Source organism: Trichechus manatus, unplaced genomic scaffold, assembly GCF_000243295.1.
Source record: "Trichechus manatus latirostris isolate Lorelei unplaced genomic scaffold, TriManLat1.0 scaffold00191, whole genome shotgun sequence".
Lineage (NCBI taxonomy): Eukaryota > Metazoa > Chordata > Mammalia > Sirenia > Trichechidae > Trichechus > Trichechus manatus.
In genome coordinates, this window is record NW_004444127.1 from 4,011,464 (window position 1) to 4,036,157 (window position 24,694).

Here is a 24,694-nt window from a genome sequence, read left to right on the forward strand (position 1 = left end):
GAAAGGATACAACCCTGACGCTTACCTTTCTTGACTTTAAACCATGCAGTATCCCCTTGTTCTGTTTGAGTGGCCGCCTTTTGATTTATAGACAGGTTCCTCATGAGCACAATTAAGTGTCCTGGGATTCCCATTCATTGCAATGTTATCCATAATTCGTTATGATCCACACAGTTGAATGCCTTTGCATAATCAATAAAACACAGGTAAACATCTTTCTGGTATTCTCTACTTTCAGCCATGATTCATCTGACATCAGCAATGATACCCTGTATTCCATGTCCTCTTCTGAATCTGGCTTGAATTTCTGACAGTTCCCTGTCGATGTACTTGCTGCAGCCACTTTTGAATGATCTTCAGCAAAATTCTACTTGTGTGTGATGTTAATGGTATTGTTTGATAATTTCTGCGTTTGGTTGAATCACCTTTCTTTGGAATAGGCATAAATATGAATCTCTTCCAGTTGGTTGGCCAGGTAGCTGTCTTCCACATTTTTTGGCATAGAAGAGTGAGCACTTCTAGCACTTCATCCGTTTGTTGAAACATCTCTATTGGTATTCCGTCAATTACTGGAGCATTGTTTTTCGCCAATGCCTTCAGTGCAGCTTGGACCTCTTCCTTCAGTACCGTTGGTTCCTGATCATATGCTACCTCCTGAAATGACTGAACATCAACCAATTCTTTTTGGTAGAGTGACTCTGTGTGTTCCTTCCATCTTCTTTTGAAGTTTCCTGCATCATTTAATATTTTCCCCGTAGAATCCTTCAATTTTCAACTCAAGGCTTGAATTTTTTTTAAAAGTGTTTTCAGCTTGAGAAATGCTGAACATGTTTTTCCCATTTGGTTTTCTATCTCCAGGTTTTTGCACAAGTGATTATAATACTTTACTTTGTCTTCTCCAGTGGCCCTTTGAAATTTTCTGTTCAGCTCTTTTACTTCATCATTTCTTCCATTTACTTTAGCTACTCGATGTTCATGAGCACGTTCCAGAGTCTCTTCTGACATCCATTTTGGTCTTTTCTTTCTTTCCTGTCTGTTTAATGTTGCATTGCTTTCTTTATGTATGATGTCCTTGACGTCATTCCACAACTTGTGTGGTCTTCAGTCATTAGTGTTCAATGTGTCAAATCTATTCTTGAGATGGTCTCTAAATTCAGGTGGGATATACTCAAGATCATACTTTGGCTCTCGTGGACTTGTTCTAATTTTCTTCAGCTTCAACTTGAATTTGCATATGAGCTGTTGATGGTCTGTTCCACAGTTGGCCCCGACCTTGTTCTGACTGATGATATTGAGCTTTTCCATCATCTCTTTCCACAGATGTAGTTGATTTGATTCCTGTGTATTCCATTGGCAAGGCCCACATGTATAGTTGCCATTTATGTTGCTGAAAAAAGGTATTTGCAGTGAAGAAGTCATTGCTGTTGCAAAATTCTATCGTGATCTCCGGCATCGTTTCTATCACCAAGGCCATATTTTCCAACTACTGATCCTTCTTCTTTGTTTCCAACCTTTGCTTGCCAATCACCAGTAATTATCAATGCATCCTGATTGCATGTTTGATCAATTTCAGACTGCAGAAGTTGGTAAAAATCTTCAGTTTCTTTGTCTTTGGCCTTAGTGGTTCGTGCGTAAATTTGAGTAATAGTCGTATTAACTGGTCTTCCTTGTAGGCATGTGGATATTTTCCTACCACTAACATCGTTATACTTCAGGATAGATCTTGAAATAGTCTTTCTGATGATGAATACAATGCCATTCCTCTTCAAGTTGTCATTCCCAGTATAGAAGATTGTCATGGATTGAATTTTGTCCCCCCCAAAAATGTGTGTATCAGTTTGGCTGGGCCATGATTCCCAGTGTGGTTGTCCTCCATTTCGTGATTGTAATCTTATGTTAAAGAGGATTAGGATGGGATTGTCACACTTTTACTAAGGTTACATCCCTGATCCAATGTAAAGGGAGTGTCCCTGGGGTGTGGTCTGCGCCACCTTTTATCTTACAAGAGATAAAAGGAAAGGGAAGCAAGCAGAGAATTGGGGACCTCATACCACCAAGAAAGCAGTGCTGGGAGTAGTACACATCCTTTGGACCCAGGGTCCCTGTGCGGAGAAGCTCCTAGTCTGGGGGAAGATTGATGAGAAGGCTGACAGAGAAAGAAAGCCTTCCCCTGGAGGTGACACCCTAGATTTGGACTTCTAGCCTACTAGACTGTGAGAAAATAATTTTCTCTTTGTTAAAGACATCTACTTGTGGTATTTCTGTTCTAGCAGCGCTAGATGACTAAGACAAAGACCATATGTTCATCTGATTCAAAATGACCAATACCAGTCCATTTCAGCTCACTAATACCTGGTATATCGATGCTTATGTTTTCCATTTCATTTTTGACAATTTCCAATTTTCCTAGATTCATGCTTTGTACATTCCACATTCTGATTGTTAATGAATGTTTATAGCTGTTTCTTCCCGTTTTGAGTTGTACCACATCAGCAAATGAAGGTCTCAGAAGCTTCACTCCATTTACGTCAACCCTACTTTGAGGAGGCAACTCTTCCCCACTTGTCTTTTGTGCACCTTCCAACCTTAGGGGCTCATCTTCCAGCACTATATCAGACAATGTTCTACTGCTGTTCATAAGGTTTTCCCTGGCTAATTCTTTTCAGAAGTAGACTACTAGGTCCTTCTTCCTAGTCTGTCTTAGTCTGGAAGCTCAGGTGAAAGAAACTTGTCTGCCATGGGTGACCCTGCTGGCATTTGAATACCAGTGGCATAGCTTCCAGCATCACAGAAACATGCAAGCCCCCATAGTACGACAAACTGACAGACACGATGTGGGCGTGGGACCATGAAAATAAGGCCTATGGAACTCTAACAAAGGGACTGGTCAGTTTTGCCATCCCCCTAGGTTTAAAATGAGCCACCTCAGAGGCAGGAGTGGAGGATCTACCACCACCAAGGAAGAGGAGCTAGGAGTAGAGTGTGTCTTTTAGAACTGGAATTCTTGCACTGAGAAGCTCCCAGACTGGAATTGGGGACAGAGAGAGAGAGAGAGAGAGAGAGAGAGAGAGAGAGCTATAACACTGAAGACAGTTAGAAGCAGCAGTAGAGAAATGGTGGCAGCAGAACCAGGAGACTGGCAGGAGATAGCTTGGCCCACAGAATGAGAAAGTTGAGCACCTTTAGGCAGGAGTCTTGCTGGAAGAGTAGGGTGCCTCCAGACACTTATTAGCAGAACTAAAAGAGCTTTGTAACACTTACCTGAGCACGGGCAGAGGCCAAGGGCCAGGGAGAGGTGTGCCTGCAGGAGCAGCTGAGAAGAGGCTGTCCTGATGGAAGAACTGTATCCTGAGTGTTCCTGAACCTGGATTGCAACCTGTTACTTCCCTAATAAACCCCAAAACTGTGAGGAATTACCCTTGGGCTGTTGATCTTGATCCTTTCTCCCCCTAGTGAATTCAGAGGAAGTCATACATGTCCCTGTGCCATTTTTACAGCCTGTATATGATCTGGTGAGGTTTCTTCACAATACCTTCTTGTGATAAACCTGTTGCCGGCAAGTCAGTTTGGACTCAAAGAAACCCTATAGGACAAAGGAGAACAGCCCCATAGGGTTACCAAGGCTGTAGTCTTTACAGAAGCAGACACCCACGTTTTTATCCCACAGAGCAGCTGGTGGGTTTGACCTGCAGATATTTTTGGTTAGCAGCCAATCACTTAACCACTGTGCCACCAGGTCTCCTTCTTGTTATAGACATCATTAGTTGCCTATCCAATCTATTTCTCCTTCTTCCTGGCTAAAGAATCCCCAGTTTTGTTCATGGTGACCAAGAGGCCAGCCCCAGGTATTGAGTCATGATATGTTTATGGCAAAAAGACAACCAACCCTGTTTCCTACTTTCCTGGCCTCCCTAACAGCTAGCAGTAGCCATGTGACCCGGTTTTAGCCAGTAAGACCTAAGAGAAAGTCCACTATGGGATTTCTGAGAATGTATTGGAATTTTCGACAAAAGAGAACAGCCCTAGCTTCCTCCCTGAACTTCTCTTCCCCTCAACTTAAACCCAGACATGATGGCTAGTGCCCTTTGCAGCTGGAAGGAAGTAAACTGAGAGTTGTCAGCCACCATCATTTGGAGAAAGCCTGTCTGCTGAGGAGAGAGTGTGATCAAACACAGAGAGAAAAGCAACAGGGCAAGGAGTGACAGAAAGACAGAGAAGTTGAGGCTTTATTTGAATTTCTAGATCCACCATTCCTGAAACCAGCACCAGCCCTGGAATTCCAAGTTATGTGAGCAATGCATACCTCACTTTTTTTCCTTTCTTTTGAGGTTGGTTTACGTTATTTGCAACCAAAGGAGCCTGATTTGTACTCCCTTAGATCCAGGTGTCCTATCTTGATTTAAAAAAAAAAAGCAAACCAGCTGCCTTCAAGTGGATTCAGACTCAGGGTGACCCCATGTATTTTGCAGAGTAGAACTGCACTCCATGGATTTTCAAGGCTGTTACATTTTGGAAATAGATAGCCAGGCATTTCTTCTGAGGCACCTCTGGGTGGGCTTGAATTGCCAACTTTTTGGTTAGTAGTGGCACAGTTTACCATTTGCACCACCCAGGGACTCCTCCTATCTTGACAGTGAATGTCTGTTAGGGTTCCCAACCTTCCTCTGCCTATGACACCTGGACTGTGACTGCCAGGATGTCTGTGGGGATTCTAGTCACAGGTCCACCCACCTATCTGGTCTCATTCCCATCCACTCCCTCTGATATCTTCTTTTCTACGTGCTTGGTCAAAAATTGGCCAAAGAGAATGAGGAATGAAGAAACGCAGGGTATCACCACATGCCAGGGCCACTTCAACTCCACAATGTCCTCAGAATGCCCTCGCAACTCCCTTGTTTGAGAAATACCGGGGTTAAGAAATGGAAGTCAAAGAAAAGCAAGGTGGGTGGGAAGCCGTGGGGGCCGCATGGGGTTGCCTAATCTGAGAGGGACCTTCGAGATCATGAAGCCAGTCTGTCACTTGTTTGTTCAGTCATGTAATATCATTTTTGTTGAGCACCTACTTTGTGCTGGACTCTCAAGTGGTCCCTGCCTTTTCTACATAGAGGGGGAAATGTGACGTACAGTGTATGAAAGGTATAAAAGGAAGAAAAGGGGCTAGTGAGTCTCCATCTTTCCTCAGGCTTCTCAGAGGAAATGGCCTTAAAATAAAACAGGTGAAGTCTGGATTGGCAGGAAGAGAGAGCCTTACTTTTGGGTGGGATTTGGGATGTTAAAATGCGGTCTTCTGGGAATCTTCAGGAAGGAAAACCTAATCTACTGACTCATCTTTAATAGGAAGCTCCGCGGAGTAATGCATAATGCAAGGACTTCTGAGTGAACAGACCTAGGTTTGAGTCCCGCTTCTTTTCTTGAAATGTGTGGCTTTAGACAAATTGCTAAGCCTCTCTGAGCTTCCGTTTCCTTAGCGTTGTTGTGAGCACTGTATGGAGATAATAACATCATCTAACATTTATCGGGAGCTTACTGCATCCCAGCTTCTGATCTAAGCTCTTTACTCACATCAACTTATTTAATCCTTACAACAAATAGAAAGGCAACCTACCTTTGGTCAGTTGCAGAGCCTTGCTTGGAACCGAGACCATTTGGCTCCGAAGCCTGTGCTTATAACCCGCCTGCTTACTGACGCCTTCACTGGCAAAATGGGGATGACTCACTCATTTTAATAACTAAAGTCGACAATAAAGGGCTAAAATGCAGGGGCTCTGGAGCCTGTCTACCCAGGTTCCAATCCCAGGTTTATCACTCATTAGATGTGTAACCTGAAGCACATGACTTAACTTCTCTGTCTCTGCCTTGATTTCCTCATCTGTAAAATGGGACTGATAATGATACTCTGGGTTAAGTGAGTTAATAGAATCATTCCTGGCACATGGTAACACTCAATAAATGCTGTCTACTAGTCACTCTCAGGTCTCCTCACTTCCTCAGAGAGATCTTTCTTCCCAGTCAGTGTTAATTATATTCCTTCCTGTTATTCATCCTCATGGCATCCTGCTCCCTTTCTACAGAGTGCTTAGGACAATTTATAATCATACAGAAGAGGAAGGGAGCCCTAGTGGGGCAAACGGTTAAGCCCTTGGCTGCTAACCACCAAAAGGTTGGTGGTTTGAACCCATTCAGCGGCTCTGTAGAAGATAGACCTGGTGATCTGCTTCTGTAGAGATTACAGCCAAGAAAACCCTATGGGGTGGTTCTACTCTGTAACATGGGGTCGCTATGAGTTGAAATCCACTCTCCGGTACCTAACAACCACAGCATTTAAGAGTAACCACCTCACAGGGTTGCTATGATGATTAAATGAGATAATGCAAGTAAAACACAGAGCTTGGCACATATGTAGCTGTTGGCAAGTGTGAACTGTTATTATTATTATCATTATTATTTACATTGGATTGCTTCCTGGGCTAAGATCGTTGACATATGTACATTCATCGGATTTAAGGTACTATCAGTTATAAGCCACACCTTAGATGCATTTCTGCTTACTAGAAAAACCACGACACAAGGCTTTCCTATCACTGTGAGTTTTCATTTTATGCAGATTGAGAGAGCTCTTTTAAGTCTTATTTAGACACAGATTTTTATGATATAGCAAGGTGCTATGTTTTCTTGCTTTTCTGTTTTAGTACACAATAACTTTTCATTTCAGTGCCAAATCAGCCTGTAATCTTTTTGAAGACATTGTCAGGGGTGATTAAACTCAACACCTGCAGTACTAACAATGCACATAGCTCAAGGGAAAGGATGACGACGTGGAGACCTGTGACCAAGTCTGTGCTCTTCTGGCCGACAGCGATGTAAGATGTCATCGATTGCAACACGTGACCTTATTTCAGAGGTGTAAAAGTGTGGGGGAAAATTCTTAAAACTGATGAAATACAGTATTAAAATGTAAGTGTCCCCCTAACAGATGTATGGTTTTCTGTAAGCCACCATGCTTTACATCCAGCCTTTTAGATTTTCCTTCTAGCTAGTGAATTCATCTACATTGAACTTTGTGTTAGTTAAAGCAACGCTAGCTGCGATAACAGATAAACCCTGAAACCTCATGATTAACACTATACAAGTTTATTTCTTGCTGGTGTAAATTCCAAACCAGGTGTTCCTGATTGGCAGCAGGGGCTGTATTCTACATCGTCATTCCCAAGCATGTGGAGATTTTGCTGATTTCAACAGGTGACTTGAAGGGTTGCCCGGGGCCCATAAGCAGTGGGCATGTGGGGAAGAGCAGGTAGGGTCCTGCATAGAAGGTTTTATGGAGTAAACCTAGAAGTGGCTTGCATAGCATGCGTTTTTTTCACATTCCACTGCCAGAGCTTGATCACATGGCCACACCTCACTGCAAGGAAGGCTAGGAAATGTAGTCTAGCTATGTCGCCAGGAAGAAGAGGAACTGGATTTGGTAAGCAGTAGCAATTTCTGCTCCAAGATTTATAGGGAATTAAGGCACTGTGATGGGCACTCTGTATACATTAATTCATTTCACCTTCCTGACAAGCCCACAAGTGGGTATCATCCTCATTTTCCAGTAAAGAAACTGAGGCTCAGAGAGGTGAAATGTGCCTGAGGCCACATAGTTCCACAGTCATGGAGCCTGATTTGAGAACTTGTCTGCTTCTATTCTTCCCATTACATCCGCTTGCTTCTTTAAATTGTACAGGAAAAGTGTCTTAGTCATCTAGTGCTGTTATAACAGAAGTACAAGTGGATGGTTTTAACAAAGAAAAGTTTATTCTCTCACAGTCCAGTAGGCTACAAGACCAAATTCAGGGCGTCAGCTCCAGGAGAAGGCTTTCTCTCTCTGTTGGCTCTGGAGGAAGGTCCTTGTGATGCATCACATCAGTCTTCCTTTGGTCTGGGAGCATCTTAGCACAGGAACCTCAGGTCCAAAAGATGCGCTCTGCTCCCGGTACTGCTTTCTTGGTGGTATGAGGTTCCCATGTGTTTCTGCTCCCTTCTCTCCAAAGAGATAGGCTTAAGACACTATCAATCTTGTACACTGCATCAGTATAACTGCCGCTAATCCGTCTTGTTAGATCATAGTGATTGAATTTACAACACATAAGGAAATCACATCAGATTACAAAATGGTACACAATTATACAATACTGGGAATCATGACCCAGCCAAGTTGACAGATATTTTGGGGGGACACAATTCAATACATGACAAAAGGTGAGGGGAGAGAGACTGTAGTAATTTTTGTATAGGGCTGATTTGCATATAGGGTATCCTCTTATGTTCCAAGATGACAGATTTTACCCATAGTCCCCTCTTAACAGTGGATGTGAGAGGAACAGGCTACCGTGTTTACTAGTCACTAATAGCCGGGGTTCCTTTCGTTTGGGTCTGGGTAGAATGTGTGCTGTTCTGAGAACATGATATTTGGGAGCAGTCACTTTGACAATGGAGATGTTTATCTATAGATATAGCTGTAGATGTAGGCATAGATATAGATGTAGACAAAAAAGACTTAAAAGTCAAAAGCAAATACAATGTGTAGATGCTTATTGGATCCTAGTTTGAAAAACCAGGAGTAAAAAATATTTTGAGAACAGTTGTTTATATTTGGGTATGGACAGAGCATTTGATTATATTAAGGATTATTGTTAATTTTGTTGGGTGTGATAAGCATTGTGGTTAAGAAGAAAAATGTCTTTTTTTTTAGGGATATATGCTTCAGCACTTAGGAGTGGAATGTCGTGATGCTTGTACTTTAAAACACTTCAACAACAACAACAGTAACAGAAAAATAGATGAAGAAAGATGGCAAAATATTAAGAATTCTTAAATGTCAGTAATAGTTACATGGATGTTCATCATGTTATTTTTACTCCATGACATTTACTTTTTGAAGTAAGACAATAGGGATATTTAGATGAGGGTTAAAAACAAATAGCACTTATCATTATCTGATATTTTTCTAGTTATACTTATTTGTTGATTGATTTATCAGTTATCTCTCCACCACCACCACTTGACGATAGGTCCATGAAAAAAGAGAGTTTGCTAGTTTTGATCACAGTGCTTAGTACATAGCAGGTGCCCAGCACAAAGTCAAGTTTTTAATTTTCAGCCATACTGAGCTCTCATTGATGTAGTTGTCTCTCATCCATCATTTCTGGCCTTTGTTTTAGTTCTTCCTGGTTTGGCTGCATTTCTGTCTCTCTGATTTCCCCTGTCCACACCCTACCCTGCTGTCTTAGTCATCTAGTGCTGCTATAAGAGAAATACCACAAGTGAATGGCTTTAACAAAGAGAAGTATAGTTTCTCACAGTCCAGGAGGCTGCAAGTCCAAATTCAGGGCGTCAGCTCCAGGGGATGGTTTCTGCGTCGGCTCTGGAGGAAAGTCTGTGTCATCAATCTTCCCTTAGTCTGGGAGCTTCTCTGCGCAGAAACCTGAGGTCCAAAGGACGCACTCTGCTCCCGACACTGCTTTCTTGGTGGTATGAAGTTTCCATGTGTCTCTGCTGGCTTCTCTCTTTTACATCTCGAAAGAGATTGGCTTAAGACACTATCCAATCCTGTAGACCTCATCAGTGTAACTGCCACTAATCCATCTCATTACATCATAGTGATAGAGTTTACAACACATAGGGAAATCACATCAGATGATAAAATGGTAGACAATCATATAATACTGGGAATCATGACCTAACGAAGTTGACAGATATTTTTGGGGGGACATAATTCAATCCATGACACCTGCCTTGCCTTAATCCGTCCCAGGTCACAGGCCCATGGGTAGGTAGTAAGCAAAGGGCTGCTGGTAGCCCACAGGCCCACCATAGTCTCAGCACCAGCCGGCAGCTGTCTTGCACCCTCCCCTGTGACTTGCTGTCATCATAACATCGATGCCTGGAGGCCAGGGCTCCGCCTTCTATTCCTTGGTTGTTGCTGAAGCGCTTGGTGCCACACACAGCCGGTGCTCTGAAATCATTTGTTCATTAATCATTGCACTCATTCCCTTCCTGGTCACACTTCACTCTTAATGATGAGAAATATTTTCATGTATTTATTTCTTTTCTCCTATTATTTTAATTATACAAATAACACATGGTCACTGTAAAAAAATTAGAAAATGGAAATAAATGAATAGAAAAAGTGCTAAAATTATCTGAAATCTCATTTGCTATTATCATTTTGGAGCATTATTAACTTTTCTCTGTGCATATATTCAAATACTTTTCTCTATCTAAAGTGGGATTATTTTAATTCTGTTCTTGTCACTCAACAAGATATTGAGAATATTCCTAAAAAAAAAAAAAAAAACCTATATGAGACCAAATGGTCAATAATTTAAAACAAAGATGAGAATGTAAGGGGGCCAGGAAACTAGATTAAAGGAAACAGAACAACCAGAATGGAAATAATGAGAATGTTCCTACATTGTGAAGAATGTAACCAATATTACTGAACAGCTCGTGTAGAAATTGTTGAATGGGAACTTAATGTGCTGTGTAAACCTTCACCAGAAACACAATGAAGTATTATTAAAACAAACAAACCAATAAATATAAATCTATGCCATCATTTTTAATATCTCTAAAGTATTCTATTTTATGACTGTACCATAGTTTATTTAACCAGTCTCCTATTGGTAGACATTTAGGTTGTTTCTAATTTGCTACCGTAATGAACATCTTTGGATATTTCTCTCTGTGTGCACATGCTGTTCATTTAGTCTTTCATTTAACAGTTTTTTTTTTTTTTTTTAATTGAGTACTTCCGTGTGTCAGCTTCTTTTCCAGGCACTGGAGAAACAACAGCGATCAAAACAGACAATTACAGATCCTCTCTTCCCAGTGTTGGAGTCTGGAGACACCACATAGAAACGGCATCTCACAAGGGGAGGGAAAAGAAGGAAGAGCAAGTTATCGGCCTTGGGCCTCAGGTGGCTGAAGGGGAGAATGTATTTGGTGTCTGCCACATTTTTGCACCCTTCAGTGACACTTTCATTCATGTCACTGATCTCTCTGGCCAGGAAACCATGTGCCGTGTGACTGGTGGGATGAAGGTGGAGTCTGACCAAGGTGAATCTGAGCCATATGCTGCCATGTTGGCTGCCCAGGATGTGGTCCCAAGGTTCAAGGAGCTGGGCGTCATTGCCCTACACATCAAACTCCGTGCCACAGGAGGAAATAGGATCAAGACCTCTGGGCCTGGGGCCCAGTCTGCCCTCAGAACCCTTGCCCGTTCAGGAATGAAGATCAGGCAGATTGAGGATGTTACTCTCATTCCTTTCAATAGCACCCGCAGGAAGGGGGGTCACTGTGGTTGCTGTCTGTGAACAGGAATCCTCAAATTATTGCTTTCTGTTAATAAATTGCCTTCACGTAAAACAAAACAAAACTAAAAAAACCCAGACAATTACGATTATTTTCTTAGGATAAATTGTATGTAGTGAATTTTCTAGTGTGAAGGAGATGCCTTTATCATTATTATTATTATTGACTTTTAATACATGTTGGCAAACTGTTTCCAGAGAAACTGAGTGGTTTCCACTTCTACCAGTAATGTGTGAGGCTCCTGCGCCCCACACCACTGTGGCCTAAGAGCCAGCTGCAGACCATCTTGGCAGGGAGATGTCTAACAGTGTGTCCCTTATCTGTTCCCTGTTCACCCTCTCTCCCCCTTCTTCTGGGTTCTTTTCTTGGCCACACACACCCTGCCTTTCAGTATCAGCTTCTGGCCTTTCAATCTGGTGGCCCTTCTCTGCCTCATTGACCCCAGCTTCCTGCTTGGCTCTGGGCATGCCTTTGATTTCGAGGTTCCCTGCAGACATTCCCTCCACCCACCATGGTCCCCTGCAGTGTACCCTCACAGGACAAGCCACCACTCTTTGGCCCCAAAATAGATTCAGACAACTAGGAGGCATGAGGCAGGCAGGGGTCTCGGGCTCCATGGATGAAGGCAGAGTTTGTCCTTCCTTTGCTTCATTGTCCAGTTTTATCCATAGTCTCAGGAATCCATCAAGGGATCTTCCTTTGTCTGCATGTGGCCTAGCTGCAGTGGAATTGGATCTCAGCCCTTGGCCTAAGTGCACACTCTCCATCAAGGGCGGCAGGGATGCCCCTGGGCTTCCAAGGATTAGTGCAGAATGAGCAGCCTTGGATTTGGATGTGGCCTTGGAAACAGGGGGATCGATCGGTGATCCCATAGAAAGCCCCGTCTGTTCTGAGAGCCTTCAGGTCTGAGCCCTGGCTCTGCATGTCCTGTGTGGCCACGGTAGACAACCTTTGTGTGTGTTGGGGGGGGCGGGGGGAGGTGTCTGCCCAGCTCATTGCCACCCTTGTCTCTGAAACTGTCCCAGTGGGGATGATCTTTGGTGGTCATTTTTATACAATACGATCTTATCCCCTCAATGGTATTGATTGGAACAGGGGTGGGCATGGGATCCAAGCTGTGCCCTATGAATCTGGATTTGAAATGGACCAGGAGTTGCCATAAGAAATTGAAATGGAGGTGGGAAAACTGGAGAGATGTGCACAGAGACACAGTGGAGAAAGGCCTGCAAGAGCGAAGCAAGAAGCAGATTCGAAGAGCACACGAGAGAGAACTGGCCTGGGCTCTTGGAGGCTTTCCAGTTTGGGATGCCAGGCCTGAGGAACACCCCTCTGCATTCCACCTCTGGGAGTCTGTGAGATGCCCCAATGTTCTCAAAATAAAGCCCCCCTTTTCTGCTTAAGCTACCTCTGCAACCTGCAAGCAAGTAAACACAAGTCTTACCTAAGATGATAAAAGGGCTAAATGTCAGTCTTTCCGAGCCTCCATTTCCTCATCTGTAAAGTGGGAATGGAAACCCTGGTGGTGTACTGATTAAAAGCTCGGCTGCTAACCAAAAGGTTGGCAGTTTGAATCCACCAGCCGCTCCTTGGAAACCCTACAGGACAGTTCTACTCTGTCCTGCAGAGTCGCTATGAGTTGGAATCGACTCGACGGGCAACGAGTTTCTTTTTTTTTTTTTTAAATTAAGCTGGGAATAGTAACAGTACCCATTTCTCAGGGTTGTGGAGGAGGTCAAATGCATTAATGTTTGTAGGGCCACAGGATGGTGCCCATTCTAATTCGTCAGAGCCTGTGACTGACAGGTTGAGAATATTTTGAGTTTCACCCCCAGGGGCGGATTATCCAATAGGTAAAGTAAGCACAGTGCTTATCTTGCTTACCAGATAGTCTGTAGTGAACAATTTCACATTTTTTTCAGTACATCAAGGATTCTGCTCCTAGGTATAGCTGGTATCTGTCTCTCTCCCAACACCACAGCAGCTTCCTATAGAATCAAAGCCTCTTTTCAAATTTATAATCCGTGACAGGATGGATGACCCAGTAAACAAGGTAAGCATGGGCTTACTTGTGCTTACTTACTAATCTGTAGTGAACAATTTCACATGGGTTTCACCACGTCTTTGGTGTGGTAAAAAAAAACAAAAACCCTGAAACTATTCATTACAGATTAGTAAGTAAGCACAAGTAAGCCCATGCTTACCTTGCTTACTGGGTAATCCACTCCAGCTACCCTAGATGATCTGTGAAAGAACATCGTAAACTTTAAAATGGCTTATGATTGTGTGTGTGTGTTTCTCCATGGCCTCAGACAAGTCATAATCCTTTCCTGGGCCTTAGTTTATCCATCTGTAAAATCAGGGGTTTGAATGCATCACCTCTAAACTCTTTTCCAGCTCTGACAGTCGAAGGTTGAGTTGGCTGCCCAACATCTGGGTGTGGTCCAGGCAAGCACACCTGCCTGTTGTTGGTGCTGCTGCGCCAGGAGGCTAGGAGCCAGGCATCCTCCCAGGTAACAATGCCAGGCTGAGTTAGGGAGTTAGGATCTTATCCTTGGCTGCTATGTCCTATTTAGATTTATGGTTCTGCTATGTGGAGGTCTTGCTCCAGGCATAACACCTATTTCATTCATGTACTTAGATATAAAAAAGAGTCTATCATGTTTCTGGATGGTTAGGAGCCTCCAGGTTGTCAGTGGGGGCCAGACTGAGGCAAGTCTAGCTTTGCCAGAAAGCTAAGACCCTGGGGACACCTGTTGTAGCCTCATCTACCTCAGGATCACAGCTGGTCTATGAACTCCTTTCTGCCGATCTCTCTGCTTCGGACAATGGCCAAGTCAGAACCAGGCCCAGGACCAGCCCAGTCCAGCCCAGTTTGCTATCCCAGGGCCGAGAAGCGTAAGACAAAATGCCTCATGTTCTGTTTGTCTTTGGTAACTGCAAACTTCAAGGCTTGGTTAAATCAAGCGTATTTACATTTGGTTTGGTTTTTGGTTTGTGATACCACCAGCAAGTCCCTTAACCTCTCGGAGCCTCAGTTTCTCCATGGACTTCTTCATCTGTGAAAAGAGCAGGTTAGACTGCATGGCCTCCAAGTTTCTTTTCCATGTGTTCATTTTACTATCTCCGGAATCTCAGAATAGTAAATCCTGAGAATAACAATGGCATCTTTCAGCAGAGAGGATGCAAGGCTCAGGGAAAAAAAAAGCCCAATGAAAATGTCAACAACAGAGGGAAATGACAGCAGCAGATGGATCAAAATTGAGAGAGATGAGAATTTGTCTCTATGTCCCTGTCTTGAAATCGTTCACCTACTGTGTGTATGCAGGGAATTCAGGGGTATCTGTAGAATGCTGCCCTTGGCACAGGCTGGAGGTTAAAGGACCACATGGGAGACTGCTTAGGGTGGGGAAGGACTTCTGCAGAGGGACCTCCTTAGAACAGGGATGCTCGTCTTGGGAAGCGGATCGGCCGGCTAATGGTCAACACAACCTTTGGCTTCAGACAGATCTGCGGCTGCCTCCTGCTCCTGCATTCTGTATGTCTTTGAGCAAGTTACTAAAACTCAATGTGCTTTAATTTTCTCAGACACAAAGTCGGGTCATGATAGTGCCTGTAGCATAGGGTTGTGGTGAGGATTAACCCAAACCCATTGCCGTCGAGTCGATTCCAACCCATAGCAACCCTGTGGGATAGAAAGGAACTGCCCCATAGGGCTTCCAAGGCTGTAACCTTTATGGAAGCAGACTACCACATCTTTCTCCTGTGGAGCAGTTGGTGGATTCAAACCACTGATCTTTCGGTTAGCAGCTGAACACCTAACCACTGCACCAGCAGGGCTCCTCTGTGGTTAGGATTAAATGAGATAAATTGTATAAAGTAGCTTGTACAGAGCCTGGTACATAGTTAGTTGCCAAAAATGGCAGTAGAGATTATTTCTTAGGATTTCTCCTTCTCCCTATCTTGAATTATAGTTTCCAAGCAAGTAAAAGGAAACTCTTTAAGGTATTCTGCTTATACATGGCAAGTAGAGATAGAGATGGCTGTCAACTTGACTCAGACTCATGGCGACCTTACGTATAACAGAAGGAAATGTTGCCTGATCCCGCATCATCCTCACAACTGCTGGCATATTCGAGTCCATCATTGTGACTATTGTGCCACTAGGGCCTCCCTCACTCTCCTTGTCCTTCTGCTTCAGCATACATGATGTGCTCCTCTAGCAATTGATCCCTCCTAATGACGTGTCCAAAGCAAGTGAGTTAGACAATGTCCTGTTGTGATCCATAAGGTTTTCACTGGCTAATTTTCAGAAGTAGATCCCCAGGCTTTTCTTCCTAGTCTGTCTTAGTCCAGAAGCTTCACTGAAACCTGTCCACCAAGGGTGACATGGCAGTCAGAGCCTTCTCAGGGTATTTTCTCAAGTATGATTGTAGGACGCGAACTGCATCTGAATTACCTGTGTGCTTCTTAGTACAGATTCCTGAGACCCACCTTCGCCTCTAATTGTGAGTCCCACTGATACAGGCTGAGAGCCAGGCTCTTTACCAGCTCGTTACCCTGCCACCCAATAGACTAGTCCAGTGCTCCTCAAACTTTAATGTGTCTAGGAATCTACTGAGGATCTTTGTTAAAATGCAGATAATGATTCAGTAGGCCTGAGGACGGGGCCAGGATTTCTGCATTTCTAACAAGCTCCCAGGTGATGTCCCTGATCCTGGTCTGGGACCATACTTTTTATTTCTTTATTTTATTGTGCTTTAAGTGAAAGTTTACAGTTCAAGTTAGTTTCTCATACAAAAATTCATATACACATTGTTATGTGACCCTAGTTGCTCTCCCTATAATGTGACAGCACACTCCTCCTTTCCACCCTGGATTTCCCACGTCCATTCAGCCAGCTCCTATCCCTTCTGTCTTCTCGTCTCGCCTCCGGACAGGAGCTGCCCATCTAGTCTCATGTATCTACTTAAGCTAAGAAAGACTCTCTTCACAAGTATCATTTTATGTAGGGACCACACTTTTAATAGCAAGCTTTTAGAGGCTTTCTAATTGTGGTGGTCATTAGTGCTCTTCAGCAGACCTTTCAAGGCTCTCTTTCTGGGCATATGGTAGGATTGAGCTTCCCGGCCCCCTTGTAGTTGGGAGGGGCCATGTGAGTAGCTCTGGCTAATGAGCTGAGAGCAAAAGAGTTGAGCATCACCTCCAAGACAGCATTTCATTGCTAGCTCAAGACCCTCCAAAGTTCACTTTTCCTTTGCCATGGCAACTGGTAATGTTTCAGATAGTGGCTGCTCCAGCAGATTGTTCTTGGAGTGAGGAAGTCATGGGGCACAGCCCCAGCTGACCAGGGGACTGTGTCATGATGAAGATGTAGAGAGAACAAGACATACATGTTTGTTGTTTTAAGTCATTGAGATTTTGGTGGGCTGTTTCTTACTGTAGCATAACCTAGTCCACTCTGATTGATACACTAATCTAACCCCTATTTCACAGAAGAAGAAACCAAGTTCAGAGAGGAGTGACTTGTCTGTGCTTTGACAACTGGTTAATGAAGTTGTAGGGCTCTGACTCCCAATGTTTTTCTTCCCATCAGTTACTGTGCCTTTACTACTTGGGTCTCCTGGAGTATATGCCAGGTGCATCTCATGTGCCCTTTCTTTTCATCGTCACAACAATTTGAAGTCTATGAATTATCATCCCATTCTTTATGTGAGGAAATGGAGGCCAAAGGTGTGCAGCAAGTACATAGGATTTGTACCTAAAAGCATCTGCTCCAAAGCACCTACTTCCTGACACATCACCCTACCTCACATAACCCAAAAGATACTTTAATAATAGCAAACCCTTACATAGTATTTACTATATTCCAAGCAGTGTTCTAAATGTTTTCACTAGTTTAAAGCTTATAACAATCCAATGAGGTAGATATTGTCATCATCAACATACCTATGAAATAGATATTACTATCATGAATATCCTCATTTACAGATGAAATATTGAGGCTCAGAGAAGTTAAGTAACTTGTCCAGGGTCACATAGCTAATAAGTGGCAGGATCAAGATTTGAACCCAGGAAGCTGACACCAGAGTCCATACTTGTACCCACTACACAATATTGCTATAAGCAAAGCTCAGGCACATATCTATCAAATATATATGTACCCATGTATGAATATCATTTATATAAAACCCATTGCCATCAAGTTGATTCTGACTCATAGTAACACTATAGGACAGAATAGAACTGCCCCCTAGGGTTTCCAAGGCTGTAATCTTTATGGAAACAGACTGCCAGGGAGTGACTGGTGGGTTCAGCTGCCGACTTTTTGATCAGCAGCCGAGCTCTTAACCACTGTGCCACCAGAGCTTCTCATCATTTATGTAAACCCAAACCAAACCCACTGCCATTGAGTAGATTCTGATTCATAGTGACCCCATAGGATTTCCAAGGCTGTAAATCTCTATGGAAGCAGACTGCCATACCTTTCTCCCAAAGAGCCTCTGGTGGTTTCGAACTCCTACCTTTCAGTTAGCAGTCCAGCGTTTTAACTAGTGTGCCACCAGTACTCCATCATCATTTATATAAACAAAACAAAACAACCCAACCCTGTCACTGTTGATTTGATTCCAGCTCATAGTGACCCTAAAGATCAGAGTAGAACTGCCCCATAGGGTTTCCAAAGAGCAGCTGGTGGATTCAAACCACCAACCTGTTGACTAGCAGTCCAACACTTTAAGCTTTGCACCAACAGGGCTCCTTCATCATTTACATGCATAATTTAAATATATGACCACATATATGAGGAACCCTGGTGGCACAATGGTTAAGCCCTCAGCTGCTAACCAAAATGTCAGTGGTTCGAGCCCACCAGCAGCTCCGTCAGAGAAAGATGTGGCAGCCTTGGAAACCTTATGGGGTGGTTCTACTCTGTCCCATAGGGTCACTATGAGTCAGAATCGACTCAATGGCAGTGGGTACCACATGATATATTTACATTTAATTTGTTTGTTTAGGTGGCAGGGTACTTTGTTCCCTGCCAGTGAGATTCCTCATGACACAATTGTTCCAAGTTGATTTCTTACACTAATCGCAGGGACCCAGGTGTTCTAAAACCCAGCACAATATGATTAAGAAAAATTTTTTCAACCAGAGGAAAAAAAGAACATTTCTTTTCAAACCTGAAAAACACTAATCTATTTTTACAAGCCTGGAAGGACCCAGCTGCCCAGAAGCCCTGGGATGCTGGGTCTCACGCTCCCTTTTCTTGTCTTTAAATCTCTCAGCCCTTTCTTTGTCTGAAGTGAAGTTTCTGCTGCAGGCTTCACTGCCTCCTACCCCCTGCCTACCCCTTCTGGTCTTTGTGCAGAAGTTGTTCTCAAGCCCTGAACAAAAGCCGCTTGTACCCTAGGCCCCGAGTCTACTTGTTACATCTTCAATCACCCCCTCCCCTGTGTCTCAGGTGCCTTAAGACTTGGGCTCACTGGGGGCTTGAGTCAGGACCTAACAGCACTGGAGGTGGAATGGAAGCACAGAAGCCAGCAGGCTCATCACTACAGGCACCTGTCCTTGGGGAAAGGGTGGGGTCCCCTGAGAGCATCGGCTCCTTTTCTGTCCTCCCAGACCCTGAGGTGGCACCTACAGGCTTTCTTTTCTTCACTGAAAATCTGTCACATGCAACTGTCTATTTGGAAGTCATACATTGCCTTCTGTCTCAACACACATCCATACATACATGCACACATACACAAGAGAAAATAATTAGGAAAATGCTTAATGTTGCAAGCACCTATAGTCAGAAACAAAGGCATTGCCAAGGTGCTCCAGAGCATGGTGCCTGGGCAGGTGATTAAGGCACAGCTTAGGGAGGAACGGAGGTCTGGGGGCAAACATGGAGTTCTAACCACAGCGCGGTCATAAGTCCACAGGAAACTTCCTGTTACTGTTATAAAGATGAACTGCTCCTTTTTTCAAAAAAAGAACTTTCGAAAAGTCTTCTTTTCCACTCTGATTCAATTCAAGGCTGTGAGGCAGGAAGGTCTCAGGGCAGCCATGCCTGCAACATTAGCTAATCAGACTCCCAAGAAACATTCCATTCTGCTTAGCAGGGCTTTGGAGAATGGTTTGCTCATGGTGGCTTTTAAAATAAACTGAGGGTTGCCAGGCTGAATGGACTCCCTGCAGGGCTGGTGACCTGGTTCCAGGCTAGTGCCCAGCAGGCCTGCCTCCTGGTGGGATGGTGGACATGTCATTAGACATGGTTGCCTCACCTGGTCCCCATTTTTGAGGATGAGGTAGAAAGTCCTGTACCCTCTGTCCCTTCCCATTTTAAAAATTGGGGAAACTGAGGTCCAAGAGAAGGATAATAAACGTTATTGTAACAGCCTACACATAGAGGCACTGTTTTCAGCATGTTATATTAGCTTATCTACAATATGGAATGAGCCCTGGTGGTGCAATGGTCAAGTGCTCAGCTGCTAATGGAAAGGTTGACAGTTGGAACCCACCCAGTGGCTCTGTGGGAGAAAGACTTGGTGATCTGCTCCTGTAAAGATTACAGCCTAGAAAAACATATGGGACAGTTCTACTATGTCACATGGGGTCACTAGGAGTTGAAATCGACTTAAGGGCACGTAACAACAACAACAACACCTACGATATCAAGGGGGAGGAGCAGCATGGCATAGTGGAAAGATAGATATGGGTTTAGATCCTGCTTTTGCCACTCTAAAGCTGTGTGACTTTGTGTAAATAACTAAACCTCTCTGAGACTGAGTTTCTTTGTAAAAAAATTTTTTTTAAAATATTTTTTTCTAAGACTTTTTAAAATTGTGGTAAATATATAGGTAATAAAACATTTACCATTTCAACAGTCCTCATATGTACAGTTCAGTGACTGTAAAATATTGATAATGATGCCTATTCTACAGGGTTCTTGTCAGGAATAGAAATAGTGGTTGTGAAGTACCTAGACTAGTGCCTGGCACTTAGTACCAAAACAAACCTATTGCTGTCGAGTCGATTCCAACTCAAAGCGACCCTATAGGACAGGTCGAACTGCCCCATAGGGTTTCCAAGGAGCAACTGGTGGATTTGAACTTCTGACCTCTTGGTTAGCAGCCAAATGTGTAGCCACTGGGCCACCAGGGCTACACTTAGTAGGTACTTGATAAATGGTACTTATCATTATTAGGGGCACGATCAGGCCAGTCACAGGATAAACAGGTACTCCCCAATCCTGTGAGAATTACGTGAAGAGCTTGTTAAAATACAGATTCCCAGGCTGCACCCTCCACAGTCTAAGGCAAGCATGGGAATCTGTTTATAATAAGCCCCGGTGATTCCTACCAGGAAATTTGGAAAGAACCCAGGAGCCCTTCACTCTAAACTCTTGGTGTGGCCCTTTCATCCCCTGTGCATCTGGCTCCGTATTCAGTAAAGCTTTAGATTTGCTTGAAGGTGGACATGATGAAAAGGTCAAACATCATTGGGCATTCTCAAGGAGAGTGTGTCCCGAGCTTTGCATGGTAGATATATTCCTGAAAAGTTGCTTGCAAATGGAATTTGGGGTGTGTGTGTGTGTGTGTGTGTGTGTGTGTGTGTGTGTGTGAGAGAGAGAGAGAGAGAGAGAGAGAATAGGCATAAATCTAACACCCTAGTTTGCTTTTCGAAGGAATGCATTTGATTTAATTAAATAAATATCATTTGAGTGCCCGTTATGTGCTGGAGACACAATGATAAACAAGATGCAGGCCCCATTTCCAAGGGGCTTCAGGAGGGAACTGAAACAAGCGGGCAATTACAACACTGCTGCTGATAAGGTTAAGCTAAGGGAGCTGTGGGCTTGGGACAAGGGTGTGTGGGAATGCACCCAGCTCAGGCTGGGGTATCTGGGGAGGACTCCCAGGGGCAGTGACATCTGAGGAAGAGACCTATACACTGGAATCTAGTCCCAATTCCTTTTGTAGAGTGAATGCTCCTTTCCTGATTTACGCTTGTGGAAAAATGAACTTTCACATCATGGCGCCCCTGGGTACATTTACACAACCATACCAAACCAAAACCAAACCCGTCACCATCAAGTCGATTCCAACTCATATCGACCTTGTAGGACAGAGTAGAACTGCCCCATAGGGTTTCCAAGCCTGTCATCTTTATGGAAACAGACTGCCACATCTTTCTCTGATGGCGCGGCTGGTGGGCTCAAACTGCCGACCTTTGGTTAGCAGCTGAGCGCTTAACCACTGCACGACCAGGGCTCCTACACAACCATGCATCTGCACAAATATTTGAGTTCTTGCTCTGGGTAAGACACCGAGTGAGGTGTTGCAGGACAATCAAGGTGAGGAGGGCCCAACCCTTGCCCTCAGGGAGTTTACACCATACTTACTTGGGATAAACTTCATTCCTCATATAGGTCATTAATCCATTGTGATCTGTTTATGACTGCACAGGTAGTTTATTACTCAGGTCTTAACTCCCTTTACTGAAAAGACTGTTTATTCTGTTTCATCACAATGCAGTGGGGAAATCCAGTTCCAACCAACACTTCGTGGGGGCATGCCTTTCATCCAGGAGAAAACCGACAGGCATGCCGGAATTCACGGATTCGTCTGCAGACCCAAGGCGTGAAGCCGTGGAGGCCTGGGTGGGCCTCTAAGGTCAGCTGGGTCTTGGGGGACCTGGAGCACCACACAGATCTGGGAGCACCTGTGGCAAATCAGCCTTTCTTTCTCACTGGGCATCATGGACAGCAACATCTTTCAAACTACCTGTCTGTGCCCAGAGATGGAGGGGGGAAGGCTGGGAGCAGCAGCGTGTGTAGGATGGCAAGATGCGTAAGTCAGCAGGTCAGGTCCCCTTACCTTCTTTGCTTGTCTGTGTGTGCAGTGGGGTGGGAACCCTCAAGACATTTTAAATAAAGGTGTGTTCCCATCTTATAGACGGGGAACCTGAAGCCCAAAGGGATGCCCGGAGACAGTACTGGACACCTGGTGGTTTGCACACTACTGCACAGAGAATGGAGTCACTGGGTGGTACAAACGTTAAGTGCTCAACTACTAGCCCAAATGTTGGCGGTTTGAACCCACCCAGCGATGCTTCAGAAGAAAGGCCCGGCAATTTGCTTCTGAAAGGTCACAACCTTGAAAACCCTATGGAGCATAGTTCTGCTCTGCAACACCTGGTGGGAATTGACTCCACAACAAGTGGAGTTTTAGTCTGTACACAGAGTCCAGCCCAAACGTCTTCTTTTTTTTGTTTATTGTAGTTTCAGTGAAAGTTTACATTTCAAGTTAGTCTCTTATACAAAAATTTCTACATACATTGTTATGTGACCCTAATTGCTCGCCCTATACAGTGACAGCACACTCCTCCTTTCCACCCCGGATTTCCTGTGTCCATTCAACCAGCTCCTCAGCCTCTCTGCCTTCTCATCTCACCTCCGGACAGAAGCTGCCCATTTAGTCTCACGTATCTACTTGAGCTAAGATGCACACTCTTCACGAGTATCATTTTATGTCCCACACTCCCAGCCCGAACTTCTTATTCTGGCCTTCAAAGTCTCCCCCAAATATGCTGTATTGTTGTTAGCTGCTGTTGAGTCACTTCTCACACACAGCGATCCTATGTACATCAAATCCTATGTACATCAGAAACACTGCCCGGTTCATGGTCTCAGGGAACATCTAGCTCAATTGGCATAACATAGTTTATAAAGAAAATGCTCTACATTCTACTTTGGTGAGTAGTGTCGGGGGTCTTAAAAACCTGTGAGTGGCCATCTAAGATACTCCACTGGTCTCACCCCTTCAGGAGGAAGTGAGAATGAAGAAAACTAAAGACACAAGGCAAAGACTAGTCCAAAGGACTAACAGACCACAACTACCATGGCCTCCACCAGACTGAGTCCAGTGCACCTAGATGGTGCCTGGCTACCACCACTGACTGCTCTGACAGGGATCACAATAGAGGATCCCAGACAGAGCTGGAAAAGGATGTAGGACAGAATTCTAACTCAAAAAAAGACCAGACTTACTGGTCTGACAGAGACTGGAGAAACCCCGAGAGTATGGCCCCCGGACACCCTTTTAGCTTAGTAATGAAGTCACTCCTGAGATTCACCTTTTAGACAAGCCCATAGGACAAAACAAGACTAAAGGAGCACACCAGCCCAGAGGCAAGGACGAGAAGGCAGGAGGGGAAAGCTGGTAATAGGGAACCCATGGTGGAGAAGGGAGAGCATTCCCATGTTGTGGGGTTGTTAACCAATGTCATAAAACAATATGTGTACTAACTGTTTAATGAGAAGTTAGTTTGTTCTGTAAACCTTCATCTAAAGTATAATTAAAAAAATAAGCCAAAACAATAGAAAGAAAACACTGCCTGGTCCTTTGCCATCCTCACAATCATTGCTATGTTTGAGCCCATTGTTGCAGCCACTGTGTCAGTCCATCTCGTTGAGGGTATTCCTCTTTTATGCTGACCCTCTACCTTACCAAGCATAATGTCCTTCTTCAGGGACTGGTCCTTCCTGACAACATGTCCAAAGTACGTAGGATGAAGTCTCACCATCCTTGCTTTTAAGGAGCATTCTGGTTGTACTTCTTCCAAGACAGATTTGTTCGTTCTTCTGGGAGACCATGGTATATTCAATATTCTTCACCAACATCATAATTCAAAGGCATCAATTCTTCTTTGGTCTTCCTTACTCATTGTCCAGCTTTCACATGCATATGAAGCCATTGAAAATACCGTGGCTTGGGTCAGGCACACCTTAGTCCTCAAAGTGACATCTTTGTTTTTTTAACACTTGAAAGAGGCCCCCCAAATATGAACTCCCAAATTTCCTATTCAGAAGGCCAGGCCTGAAGCATCCACCTCTTAGTTTTTGCCAAGTGGCTCCCAGTTCATGGGATGCTGCTTCCCTCTATCTGCCTGGTGAAATCCAAACCATGTTTCATAGCTCAGCTCAGATGTCACCTCTCCCTTTGGTTGGAATTAATCTCTCCCTCCCCACCACTCCTGGGGTTGGCTCTTTCTCTCATTTCTTCTCTTTGGGCAAGTCACCTCAGTTACCTCCTCTGTGCAAAGGCATAATAGTAATCCCTCCCAGTGATCATTAACCCCTTTCAGGCCATGGATCCCTTTGATAATGTGATGCGTGCTCTCCCAACCCGTAAAAGTTATTGAGGTCCAATCTGTGGCAGGCTCCCTGTTTACTACTTTATACCCATTATTTCATTTAATCTTCAGCCAAGTCCCTCTAGACAGGTACTAGTATGATCTTCATTTCACAGATGAGGAAAGGGAGGCTCAGAGAGGTGCAATGCCCCTCCTGAGGCCA

At 44.1% G+C, this 24,694-nt stretch overlaps 1 pseudogene; it reads left to right on the top strand.

The window, feature by feature from the left end:
- Window positions 1-11,354, top strand: part of LOC101340667 (40S ribosomal protein S14 pseudogene) — a 27,584-nt pseudogene extending 16,230 nt beyond the window's left edge.
- The last annotated feature ends 13,340 nt before the right edge of the window (window positions 11,355-24,694 follow it).